We start from the raw sequence: 14270 nt of genomic DNA, 5'->3' as shown, positions 1-14270 counted from the left end.
ATACGATGGTGTGTCCGAGTCGTTGTCGTTCAGAACCCCTCCAAACCACAAAGTTCGTGTCAGTGAGGTCAGTGTTGGACTGTTGCATTCGTGTGCATAATTAGCATATGCGTTAAGTCTTCATTAGGGGCCTTTTTACGGTACTTAATAAGTGGAAGATCGGTGGAAGATCTGCGTGAACCTTCATCCTGAACTGGATGAGAAAATCTTGAGGTTCGCCTCCCCCGAAAAAAAAGGTCAGCCGAACATGTTCGGCTCAAACCTATACCGGGAGTAGTAACTGCTGCTTGGCTAAAACTGTACCGTTGGAAAACGCCACACGCAGAGCGTTCCCTACCATTGCGATCGCAATGCTGTTGCTAATTTTGCTCGCCCGTTACTCAGCACGCCGGCGAAGACAATTGCCAACACATGCCCATAACCTGGGCAGATCGTTTAACAATCTTCTTTCCCAGCCGTGAGTCAGCGATGAGCGGCTCGCCTAAAGTGGAGCGCAAATATCACCTTCTGCAGGGTAAAAGTGGATGAGCCGACGGTTCGTAATTATATCCCCCCACCGCTCGGTGTGTCTGAGCGGATCTCAGCCCTCTTCGATCCGTTTCAGTCAGCGTTGCACAATAGCATCCAGCATCGGCCAAAGCTCATTTCGCGCTCGTTTCATCCACCGGCCTGTGCGCGCACGGACGGCCAAAAGTGAAATGTGGTTCAATGTTGTCTTAGCGATGTGCTTCACCGCTACATTCGCTCGATGGCCTTTCCACCTTGTGTGTGAGGGACCTTGAAGGTGGTAATTATTAATACTCACAGAAAGATGAGTTCAAATTGCCAACCATTTTGGCCATCGCTGATGCGAAAGCGAATTGCACCGGGGTGTTTGAGCCGATCTTCGAGCCGATGGTACAACCGGCAATACACACACAAAAGCAAGTTCGAAAGGAGAAAAACGCTCGGTGAGTTCCAGCTCGTTCAAGAAAATTATTAATGCACCGCAGCTGTTGAAAGCTAAACATCATGCTCCGATTTGTCACCAATGTCACACACGCCCAAATTGATCTACGGGGAGTACAGTTTTTACATCGCGCCACGCATGTTCCGACACACAACCGCTTGTCAGCATCACTCCTACGAAAGGGCCCCCCCTCAAGAGTTTCAACGGGGTTCGGGCCGGGTTCTAGCATCCCTGCGTTTGTCGTTGATTCATTCGTGTTACGGGCACAACTCGGCAAATGGCGGCAGCTGCCGCTAATAAAGCCGCATGCATACGCTCGCTGGTTTGAAAGGCAGCATGAAAGCGCCCTCCAAACTCCCCGGGTTTCACCACTTCGCTTCTAATCGTCCATAGTTCATGTTCTAAAAAATTGGCAGCTCCTTAAAAGTGCCTCTAACGGGAACGAGGATTGTTTAAAGCATAGCTACCTAACCACGAATTTTGGCACCAGTTGTTTGTGGTGCTTTCCTGGACGCCGGTTCCCGGTTCGTCCCTTTTGCTTCGTGCGCGAAGTTTATGAACCGGTACGGAACGCATAAAGTGAAGATAAATTGCCAATATATCATGAGGCGAGGTTTAGAGCGAACAACATCATCACCGAGCCTTCCAGGCACCGACCAAGAGTAATGGACGTCGAGTGACCACGTGAACAGAACCCTATAAAAGACACAAAAAAAATACGAAGTAAAACCCATTCCCGAATACAATCGAGCTTGATGTACAAGAAACACGTGTCGGGAAGAGTGGAAGCGAACTTCAAAATGAATGAGTTCTTGAGTTTTTCCCACCCACGGTGGCTCGTAACGAGAGGCAGGCATTCTTTCGCCTTGATCGCCACTGCATTTTTTCTCCCCCCCTAATCGGGGAGTTCGTGCTCAGGTGTGAGTTCTTTCACTTCATGTTGCGCTTCGCTGAGCACAACCAGCCTTAAATGCGCGTCCCCTAACGCCTCCGACCGTTTCCGAAATGTCACGTTAGGGAACGGCTGAAGGGTGAAACTTGCGCCGTTTCCCATGACTTACGAGCAATCGCGAGCGAGTGGCGCGATCATCGCGACACCAACTCCATCACACTGGGTATCGCTCGTTTGTGTTGAACAGACCAAAACAGAAAACAAACTTACTGTTGTGATGCGTTTCGTGCTGGTGCGTCTCGGAAACAATTTCATGTTTGTCGTCTCTTGTCATTCTTCCTTTCTTACTCCACACTCAGTATCACTTTCTTCCCAATGCGCGCCGATTCAATTGCATTCAGAGAGGCGAATTTCTCTTCCATCGGTAAAGTGCATCGAAACGATCGTGCCGGGTGTCTTCTACTGGAACGATCACGGCGAACATATTTTCGATCTCGCACACATCAGGGAAGAGATGGATATTTCTCGTATGTCTATTTCCTGCCTATCACTCTCCCCAGCACAGTCCGGGCACAATGTGAAGTGTTGTCGATACTATCGGCGCTAATGGAGGGTCCACTTACACGCGATGCCACCGATTCGAAGATTAATCTCCATTCAACAACCCAACGAAAGAAACGGTGTACTCCGGGTGTTTCTTTGTTTCGGCAGTTAGGTTTCAATTTAAACAAACACGTTGCATAAGGCATCCGTTAATGAATTGCTGGGACAGCTTTATTGGACCATTAGTATGCAATCTGTTAAGATTTGTGTGTGTGCGTGTGTTCCTGAAGAGAAAGCTTCAATTTTAAGCTCTCCATGATTTATCGTGGATTTTCGGTAAGGGTTGATGAATAGATTTGATTTAATAAATTTGGATTTGGGTTTTATAAGCGCTACTCAACAAGAGTCCAAATACAACCAAATACCTAATACAATCCCTTCCCATGCTATTGTTCGATTGTTAATAAAAAAACATATCACAAAACAATCCTATCCAACACCGTCACAAACAACCCTTCCGCTGGCACACAAAGAACAACACAAAACAACCACCATGGTTGTAAGCTTTGTAAGTCAGACCGGAACAGTCCTGACGGGATCGGTGGAAAGTGTTTTGAGCAGTGGCCGTTCCCAACAGTGACAACCGAACGACCGAGGTCAACCACGCTAACCACGTGTCGGGACTCGAGACCAAACCATCGCCACCATGAAGAAGCGATGGAAACATGACAAACACTGCTGTACCATGTCCTGTCAGCAGGTCATCATTGTCCGCTGGGAGTTTCGCCAGCTCACCAACAACCACTACCCCATTTTGTTTTTTGTGTGTATTCGTGTACAACAAGGATAACGGCGTGTTCTAGTTTTGTTTTTATTTTGTAGAAACACGGGGTTTTATCTAGATTCTATTATCTACACAATGGACGAGACATTTTGATTTAGAGCAGCACGACATACACCGACCATAGTTGGAGGCTAAGGGTAGCCACATTCAGATAAGGGTTGCTGTTACTGGTGCTTCAACATTGATGAATAATGTAGTGTTATAATTGTACGGTAGAATGTCGGGTTCATTGTTTTCTATTTTTCCCCAACAAAAACATTGTGATCCTTGCAGAATTGAATATCCATCAACCGATCTCATTATCAGGCTTTTAAAAAATGTCCCCTTAAAATAGTATTGAAGTAAATCGTTGAACTAAGTGATAAGTGGACGTCTGAACCGCTTCAACGAACACGCGCTTCACGGCTGGATGGATCTGAATGTCCGTCTCGCCGGCCATATTTTTCTTTCATTAACGAGCAGACGTGCATGTACAACCGACACTACCGGCAATCGATCGAGTCTAGCCGGCAAGGGTGAAAAAGGTAGTCTGGGGCCTCGGGAAAAGGAAAAACTTTCTGCCTCCAACACAGACAACCGGATTGCACGACGCTACCGTCTGCTGAACCCCCGTGGGCAGATTCAGTGAGAAACATTTAAAAACACCGAATGCATTTGAGAAATGAAAAAACAACGTACCAGTAAATGTAAAATGCCTATAATTTACACTAGAAAGCTGCTGAAATCGATCCACTAATTGACAACCGGCGGGCCACTAGCGCGCTCCGAGAAACTCCGGATTCGCCCTGTCAAACAATGACGATCGGCCTGTCACTGCTTGCGGCCATGATTGATTGAGCGCACGAAGCACAAAACTGCACACGCTTTCCTTCTCCGGATGCTTGTGTTTGCATATGGTTGTCGGATGCAGGGTGTGGAACCCAACCGAAGTGGTGCTTGAGAAGACGAGACAAATAAAACCTTCGACTGGGATCACGGTTACAAGACTAGTCCAGCTGGAATGACTACCGGAGATTAGCTACGCACTTTACACGATGTCGATCGATTAATTATGACCGAACGATTTTAATAAACATGCTGCCCAGCTGTTTCTTTTTCCGATCCGAACTTAATAACGTATCCGCTTGCTAAAGGGCACACCGGCCCTGGAGGAAAACTAGCAATCAGATCCATCCAACTGGTCCACCTTCAGTCGTGTGGAACGGAACGCATATAATTGCTGGGCCAGAGAGTAGAGTTCGTTAGGGGGAACCAAACTAAAACTTATGACAACTGCATCGTGCTCGTTCCCCACCAAATACCCCCCCTTTTAAAGAGCATCGCCATGCGTCGCAAAGATAACCTCAAAACCTCTTCAAACTATACCCGAAAGGATGCTTCTCCACCCAGAAAAAAAGTGTTTTCCTTCTTCGCTCGTGATGAATGGAAATGAGTTTTCTCGCTCGCCGTGCTCGTTTCGTGGTGACGATGGCGACAGTTTTAATTATGCACAGTTCTTACGACAAAACGCTTGAGAGTGACGAACGCCTGCATTGAGCGGTCTGACAGGCGTCTGACCGCCTCGTGATCGGCGCTCGTGTTGGTTGGGATTGCAATGGAGCAACGATCGGAGTTCTGTTCGTTGGTGAGACAAGTTGAAAAGTTTGTGGAATGTGTGTCGCATTCCAAATGCATAACAATCGAAGCAAATATGGCTTAAGAATCTCAAGAAACGGTTTCTTCGAACGTCTAGAAACGTATCAACTGCGCCTCTATGCATCAGCAATTAATTGTTGCCCAAAAGGGCACTCAAGAACAAACCGCACAAATCTCAAACCTCTCGAGTTCTACCGAATCGCTCACCACCAGTTCGCAAATCGTGCACCCCATTCGCTTGGCTTGATTCGTTTGCCTCCAATGTTTCAAAATCATCGTCAAATTCGAGGCAAGAATAAACGCAACATCAAAATAGCCGACCGTTCGGTGTTTGTTTCACCCTGTCTTCACAGTTAGACAGTTACGGTAAAGGCGACACACGTCTAGAGAAATTATCTCAACACCCCTGCGTCAAGTTTGCCACACAACGCCAACGAGTTCTAATGTGCACGTGGCGTAAGAAGAAACCCCAATCAGCGAGCGACTTTGGTTTGCACACCAAATGAGAGCCGAGACCGAGCAACTTCGCGGTCTGCAATGTGCAATAAATAATTAACCCGGGCTGGGAGAAATTAAACGGACCCTCGGGTGAATGGAGTTGAGCATTGCTCCTGCCGGTTGAGTAGTGACGCGCGTGTGGAAATTGTCTACTTTCCCTGCTGGAAATCGTCATTATTCTCATTACTCAACGATCACGATCACCGATGAAGTAAATGCTAGGAAACTCTTCCCCAGGGATGTTGTAAACTGCAAGGTCTTAACACAGGACAAGTGCTAAAAACTTTACATCACGACGCCGTGCCTTAGGCATCCTGCCTTTACCGCCCTGCTCAATTTGATGAGGAAATTAACTTTCCGCAGTTTAGGGAATACACCAAAATAGCGCACACAAAATAAAACAAAAGCCAACTCTTCACGACACGTGCCCGCAGCAAAAATGACGAGCCCGGGATGCTTGCAAAGCTTCACCGAGGGAGTCTGGAAAATGCAATTTTGCAATTCTTTTCTTCGAAAATTCGTGCCCCACAAGTTCCTACCGTCGAAGAAGTGAAAAAACTCTCTCCCCAAACCTTGTTACACAAACCGTTCGCTACAAAGTCAAGTCTCTTCGGGGGGTTTGTTCGGGTTCGGGCTCTTCATGAGCCATAAAATGCACACCAGAGGGTCCATCACGGGAAGGTGACGAATTCAGGCACAAAATACAATCGGTAACCCGGCACGCCAGATAGCGTTGGTTCCTTAGTCGACCGCCCGCCCGGCGGATGACTTGCCTTTCACGACACTAAACTCACTATTGTAGTTGTCCATTTTACTGTGCACCACTTCTCGCCGGCGTGGTAGTGGTCGCCCTTTTGGTTCCCGGGATCGTTGGAACTTCGATGAACAAGCAAGTGAAAAATCCATTTTCCCCGGCGAGGTACAATGAAATATTCAACAACAAGATCTCTGCCACTACTCGAACCCGAGCGCAAGTTCGCTTCGTTCGCTGCTTTCGGTTAGATTTTCCTGTTCTCGTGAACTTTGTGCTGCTGGCCATCAAGATTCCACCACTTCCCCATTCACGAACGTTACTTAGTGTTCTCCTGCGCCACGGCTCAAGTCTTCATACTCGAGTAACATTTATTGCGCTCACTTAAGATGTCTTAATTGGAGTGTACTTTTCCTACGGATCGACTTTTATTCACACAAACCCCGGCCCGGTCCCACCGTTCTCGGTCTGCCTCCAACAATTCCACCAGCCGTGACTGAATATTTAAAGCTCTTCCTTTTTCCCAGCTTTTGGGCAATGTGCCAATGTGCTCGACGTACGTTGGGGAGCAAACGCTAACTCACGGCAGAACGATGGGATAAAGTTCACAAAGTTGATTGAAAACTTCCGACATTCGGGCCGGAAGCTCACCGCCACCGAAGCACGGGCTTTGAACGACGGACAGCACGTCCATCGGCGGACATGTTGGAAAGAAATGCAATATTCAATATGACAACAAATCTGATAGAATTACTTCCTCTTAGTAGAAGCTATAAAAAAAATCCCCTCCCAACGCCCAACTTCCCCTATAGGTTTGGGTCGATTTTAGACAAAAGGTACGTCCAGTTTACGCTCCAGTCTTATCTGTTTGACAGACTGACCTTGGAGTTCGGCAAACGGGTGCACTACATTTCACGAGCACACTTTGCCTGCCAAAAGTCAAAAGTCGTAGCCTTTTTAAGCTAAACGGCTACGACTACTGGGATGGAAAAGTTTGATCTATTGCTGGGCGCCGTTGAACGAATCAACCGTCCTGGCAACGTGCAAGCGAGAGAGAGAGAGAGACAGAGTGGATGGAATAATCTATTCCGTCCGTATATACTTCGACCTCTGCAGCGAGTGAAGAAGTTTTCCAGATAAGCAGTTTGTGCATGAGTTTTATCGTTTGCATTTTATGGTGCTTTATTAAATAAATTATTTTGCAGCAGCTTCTGCACCTTTCTCGAGGCAAACGAACGCCCTAATGCTTCAAGGTGGTAGACTTTTCTTCACACAGGGTCATTAACATATTGAAACAATTATGTTTAGTTCGATGAAAACCTTCGTCAGAACCAGTCCTTATCATGCACGATCGATACAATCAACAGCCAACGATTATTGACACCTTCGAGAACCTGTCCTGCTAATCTTGTAAGCAGCATCATTGGGATGTCACTTACATTCAGTCTCGCGGGAGCATTCTAACGTTTCCCTCGCGGGCACTAAATGTCGGTACGTTGCACTCGTCTGCAGTGAATTTCAGCGCTTCATACCAACACACACCGGCGACCGGAAGGTGAAAATTATTTGTCCAAACCTCTGTCGCCATCTTTCTTCACCAGCTCACTCGTGTGCCTCTTCAACACGCCCCAATCCACCAATATCGTTCTCGGTCGGAAAGCTTTTAAAGCAGAGAACCGCCACCCAAATTCGGTGCTAAAGTATCGACCAAGAGCGTCTTCTCGACTTCCGTTCGAAACAGAAATAAAAATGCCTCACCAAAGCATCGAACCGGGCGACCGGATAGGCCACGAAACCGAACAAAGCGTACCGGGGCCGGGGAATAATAAAACACCGGACCGCAATTATGCTTGTATGCGCACCGTACGCGCGGTAAACACAAGCTCACACGGGGTTTAACGATCGGACGCCTTCCGAAAAAAAAACCAACAAGGCAAAACCCAAAAACCCATCACCGTGTTGCGCCCACCGAAAAATTTCCTCTTCGCTCTCTGTCTCGCACCCATCGGGTGGGCAGTTTGCGTGAAAAATGTGGCTGGAGAGCCCGGTCGGACGAGCATAATTTGCCGTTCGATGCAGGTCGAAACGGAGCAGGAAGCAACAAGCAAAGGAAAACAACCACCAGACCGGCGAATAATGGTGCGATGATGAGCGAAACAGGGAGACAACCAAGACCACCACACATCGAATCCAGAGGTTCGAACCCCATCATCTCAGCCACAGGCTCATCAGCTCATACGTACGATCCAGGTAAATGAGAGAAATCAATAATGTCTACACGAGAAGCAACATTTGAAACGACTTATTTTCGAACAACGCAAAAACAATGTTTCAAAAAGTAACACAGACAGCACCGAGAAGGATGCTTTACGAATAAATAATAATAAACCATAATTAACGTATCAAAGGGAAACAAGGAACTGGAGCTGTACAAATGTGTGATGAGTTAATGAGCTGTCACTGAAGGCATTTTCACGTGCTACACATTGTACAAAGCGAAGCATTGGTAAGCATGGCGTTTGGTGATGCCTCACGCAGCAAAAAAGCCTCACTGTACTTGTATCAAAATTATTACCATTATTTGTTTTTCCCAACATCAAATGTCTAATCAAATTTTCCAGACCGGCAAAATACATGTGCCATCGTGTTCATCATCCTTTCATAATCAATTTTTTCCCCAAAAAGATCCGACAATCTCCCATCCTTCCTGAGAAACCTTTACACCACATCTTTTTGCTCTTATAGATCCCACTTCACCAGAAGGCTTACACCCGTGGGCTTAAACCCCGTGATGCAAAACACGGGAAAGGCCACCACTAAAACCACTTGTTGCTTCTAGGCGAACCAGACCTTTTCCCCACGTTTAAGCGCTGCGATACATTCTCGTACTTTTATTCCCCTTTTCGGGGAAGGTTTATCGAAGACTATTGGTCGCTTTTATCTTTAAGCAAGTCCTCTTTGAAGTAGATGCATTCCTCTTTGTGTTTTCTGATTCGTAACTTCAGCGTCCCATAGTCCTGCTATCAAAGACTTCCGTAAGACAGCCCTGAACATACGGCCACAGAGGAACCCTAGCTCTCGTATGTGTGCGTACGTTACATGATTGTCACATTGCTGCCAGCTAATTTCCTGTTCACTGTTGAACGAAGCGCGCTGGATGCATCCTATCATTGCAAAAAAATGGAAGCAAAAGGACCCAACCACAAAAGGGTTTCCTGCAGAAAAGAAACTGTTAACCAATCCCGTAAGCGTACCACCGCACACAGCCCGTCCAGTATTATCCACCATTACCGTGGAGTGGTTAATTAAAATTGTAATGCGATAATTGCCCCCTCCACACGGTCTCCACGAGCGGCAGGACGATTTTGCTTTTGCTTACCTTTTTTTACTGCTCCTTAGCTAATACGGTGTACGGGCGCGACTCCAGCGATTCGTGTACCACAGTAGGGAAGTCTTTCCGAGTGGCACGGACAGGACAGAGAGGTTGGTTCACTTCCAGCTGGCCGGTAGATGGTCGATGACGATGGCAAAAATTGCTTTCACAATCGGGTTTTGGTGAATGCCAGTTTTCCACCTTCAAATGCGCCTTCGTTTTTATTTCTTCGATTACACTTGACACTTGTTTTCCACTTCTCTTGCTTCAGCTTTTATCACTTCGTTTTAATCAATCATCACCCATCCACGAGGATTTATCAACATCACAATGCACACATTAGGGCAGTAAAATACACAAACACTCAACACAGACACTCTCAGGACCTGTTAAGACAACGTCCTGGCAGCCGAACACAATCACCGATTTAACACAACACACACCGAAAGAAAACACTGCAAAGAAAAACGACGAAATGATATCACACATACACACACACACACACACTAGCATGCACTTTCTGCAAACGTGGAATGCAATGGATTCTCCCTGGTTTTCCTTTCTCTTCCAGTGGTTCCAAGTGTACCACAGGAGTTCGAGGCCGATTTTCTGCCAGTTAATACTTTATCAACCTCGCAAAGCCGACTAGAGCCCGATCAGTCCCTCGCACCAACACCAGAGCGGTGCAGGGGAAATTGGCAGTCAAGTTTGTGCGAGAAAAACCGGTTTTTCCTACTGGAAGTGTCTCGAGCCGCTTCAAAACGCACGACAAGAATCCGGTTTCCGGTTCGAAATCCCCATTACACTTCATCTACTGCCCCCGTCTATGCGCACCCGATAAAGGATGGCCTTTTTTGGGGTGGGGGGGGGGGGGGTGTTGAAGTTAAGACAAAATATTGTTATCAGCAAAGAGACACCCCCTGGAACAGCCGGCAGCATGGGGTGATGTTTTGATGGTTACCTTACCCGGATTTTGCTTTGCAAGTTCACGCAACAACTCTCACAAATACAGCAGTAACGGCAACAAAAAAACCACCAAGAAGATACATCCAAAACACACACTCACGGAAGCGACTGTCTTCTGCTTCTTGGCACACCGGACAGCCGGAGAAGATCTTCACCAAGGTGAGCTTCTTCGGAGGAACCGGCTTTTACCTCAACGTATGGCTCTACCTTCTCCGATCGAGATCTCCACCCCGAGCGCGAAAGCCGACCGACCGAATATCGAGTTCCCCACTTCCTTCACGATCGATTCGCCCCTTTCTTCAGCGGCTCAAAAAATGACGTTTGATGCAGAAAGCCCGGTCTTCTTATTTCCAAGAGGTTTATTCGCGTATCACCGAAAGGCCTTTCATTTGTTTGGGGAATTTTTAATAATTCTATTCCTAAAATTCTCTGCTTCTTTATTCTTTTTACCACAGCACTATATTTCCGTCGATGCTCGACACTTCATCTCACTTTGAACAACGCACAACAGGCTGTCTCAGGGCAGCCAGCCACGAAACAGCAGAACAGCAGCGAGTTCTGCGACCCGTCAAAACAAATCTCCACACCATCCGAAGCACACACAGTGAGAGCGCGCGTTGTAAGCTTTTCTACGGGCAGACCGACGGCAACCTACCCTTACGGTTGTGTTTCGAAGACTGAACGCATTTTTTCCATGCCAGTCGCGAAGGCTCACGAACTGCCCACCCCAGCCCAGGGGAGAGTGAACGCGCGTTACGTCGGGAAAGGCACGCGCACTGGCGCACACACGTACGATGTTCGGCGTGGGGTTTGGATCGGAGAAGCATGAACGCTCGGTGTGCCGGTAAAGGGTTTTTTATGGTTTTGATCACTTTTCAGCTGCATTTTCTACGATTTTATTCTCAAATTATTGTTGATCTTGTGGATTGTTGTATATTGTGGGATGCTTTTATGGTTTTATTTTGAGCTTGTGATTTTTTATTTATAGCTTTAATCAAACATTTCTCCATTTTGTATCCTATTTTATACTCATGTTTGCTTGGAGTCGCCTTTCACTGATCATTAGTTTTGTTTACTACTGCTTATGATTACTGTAAAAAAATAATTTTCTTTTAAAACAACCAAATTTTTCAATTTCTAATGATTCCATTACAACTCCTCAAGACTTTATTGAAGATACAATTAAGTCGTTTGGATAGCATATTCGAAAATAATCAATCCAAGTGCTATTTGAAACCAAAATTATCATATAAAAAAACAATCCCACTTAAGTTTAAGTAGATAAAACACCGCGAATGAATGTACACCATAGTTGCGATTGAAATGAATCAAAATGATCCCAGAGTGGAGCAACGAAAGCAAACGAAGGAGAGCGAGATCTGTTCACGACAAACGAACGAAGCCGAACGAAGTGAACCACCGTGCTTCGGGCTGACAAATGCCGGCCTCTGCGAAATGGGCACGCACACAACCGTACCTATGCTTTCCCGTCAGCATAAAGCTAGCAAACAAGAAGGGGTTACCAGCAGAACCAACATGACCAGCGGCGCCCGATCAAAGCATAACTTTTAACAGATGCGATAAACGGGCATCGGTATGTATTTTGGAAGTGCCTTATCTGATCACAAACGTCGTGTACGTTTGGTGCAACAATCGGTGAAAAAGTTTCTTACTTATTTGTAAATAAAAATGTCCGTCCTGTCCGGCCGTTGACATTTGTTGTAATATTCGTCTAATTGGAAAAGAAAATACAAAGCTAATACCGCACTATGTCATCGAAAATGGATGAATCGGGTCTGACTCGCTATTACTTCACACCTACCATACCATACCTACAAGACCATGTTGATGTCTTCCCCCCCTCGAAACGAGATTAATTGATAGGTCTCGTGGGTAGGTAGAATATTACATTCGGCAACAAAAGATTCGTGAGCGCTTCCAACCTCTAGGCCTCGTGCTCAGGCCCCCAGTGTTAATGATCAACTGTCAAAAGATTGTTCAACGATATCACGGCAACGAAGCGCGCGAGATCGAAGCTTTGTAGAATTCGATTGGATGGAAATAAAATCTGAACGCGAAAGTGAATCATCCCCCGGAATCCTCCCCTTGCACACACACACACACACACAACGTTGAACTTTCGAGCCGTGCCGCATCTCCACTTACAATTACAAAACCGCGCCTCCACCAAGACCGGGCCCGGGTTTGACGCATTTTCCCCGAGCGTGGCATCTCGCCTGATGATTGACAGATACCGCGTCGAAGATGAACGAAAGTTAACGCCACCGTAAAAGTGCTCCAGCAACTTTGACATTCTATCAAAGATTTTTGATCGATCAGCCCCGGTAGCAATCCTCGATCCGTTTGACCCAAATAGTGTGCGAGCGAGGGACAAAAAAATATCGTGAAATAAACGACAGTCTCACATTAATTCGATGAGCAGTGAAGAATGAATGAAATTGCAAAACGCAGCGTTCAGAATTGATGAGGCCATTGGATTTTTTTTTTCTTCGACCTTCTTCCCAGCATAGCGATACTTAATGGAACGGTGGCTTTTGATGAAGGTGTCTCTACGGTGATTTTGTGGTCCAATTGAGACGAGTCCAAATGAAATCGCGAATTGTGACCTTCGCTGGAGGTTTGGTTTTGGTCAAAATTTTTTGTTGGCAAATTTGCATATTTGGTGCCATTTATGGATTCTGTTTAATTAGGCCTAGTAATGAGAATTGGGGTTTTATTGCTTTCAATGCATAATGAGCAATGTTGTAAAACGGGTTCAAGATGACAAAGGTAATTCTAATAAAAGGAGAGGGAGATATTGCTTCAATAAATGCTGCATCCATTATTATTGCAATTTAAAGAACTTCTTATTAAGTAATTTGTTTGACTTTTGCCATTTACACATAAAAACGACATAACAATACATTCTTTTCCTGCAAAATGAGTGAGAATCGAGAGAGAAATGAGAGAGAAATGAGTGTGAATTGAGAGAGAATCGACAGAAAAATGAGAGAAAATCGAGTGAGAAATGAGAAAGAATTCAGAGAGAAATGGGAGGAAATCGAGAAAGAAATGAGAGAGAGAATCGAAAGAGAAATAAGAGAGAAATAAGAGAAAAGCAGGAATGTTTCGAGGGAAAAGAAGAGATAATCGAAGGATCTTGATTCTTTTAAATTTCTCTCTTGATTCTCTCTCATTTCTCATTCGATTATCTCTCATTTCTCACTCGATTCTTTTTCATTTCTCGCTCGTTTCTCGCTCATTTCTCTACCAATTTTCTCTGGAATCGCTCTCGATTTTCTCCCATTTTTCTCTTGATTCGCTCTCTATTTATTTTCTCACAATTCTCTCCAATTTTGCTTTCATTTTTGTCTTATTTTTTTCTCTACACTCTCTCATTTCTCTCTCGATTCTCTCTCATTTCTCTGTAATTTTTCTCTAAATTCTTTCGCATTTGTCTCCCCATTCTCTCTCATTTCTCTCTCGATTCTTTGTATTTTGTTTTTCGATTCTCTCTCAATTTTCTCTCGTTTCTCTGTCATTTCTCTCTTGATTCTAGCACATTGCTTCCTCATTTCTTGCTCGATTCTCTCAAGTTCACTTTTCTTAATGAACTTTATTAAGCAATTACATTTGCCGACAATTACATTTGGTTCACCAGCAGTTCTACATGGGAAAAGGTCAACCAATCATAAACACGACATTCAACATGAAACATTCAGCGTAGCCCGAAACACAAAATAGCAAACGCCGCAGCGTTAGCACGCCATTAGCACAAACGCTGCTGCCCAGTTGAAGAAACGCTGGTCGGAAAAAGTA

At 45.6% G+C, this 14270-nt stretch overlaps 1 protein-coding gene across 2 annotated transcripts in view; it reads right to left on the bottom strand.

Annotated features, from left to right (window-relative positions):
• LOC118507728 overlaps positions 1-11176 on the bottom strand; it is a 106409-nt gene extending 95233 nt beyond the window's left edge. The window contains exons 1-2 of one of the 2 annotated variants that reach the window (XM_036046683.1): positions 10902-11176; positions 9492-9940 (exon numbers count right to left, since the gene is read on the bottom strand). The gene's annotated coding sequence lies outside the window, so the exon portion shown is untranslated. The remainder of the gene's footprint in view (positions 1-9491; positions 9941-10901) is intronic. The other variant, XM_036046684.1, reaches the window with a different exon arrangement.
• Between the last annotated feature and the right edge of the window lie 3094 nt (positions 11177-14270).

Source organism: Anopheles stephensi, chromosome 2 (genome assembly GCF_013141755.1).
Source record: "Anopheles stephensi strain Indian chromosome 2, UCI_ANSTEP_V1.0, whole genome shotgun sequence".
In the NCBI taxonomy this organism is placed as follows: domain Eukaryota; kingdom Metazoa; phylum Arthropoda; class Insecta; order Diptera; family Culicidae; genus Anopheles; species Anopheles stephensi.
This window is presented reverse-complemented; position numbering and strand designations above follow the sequence as displayed.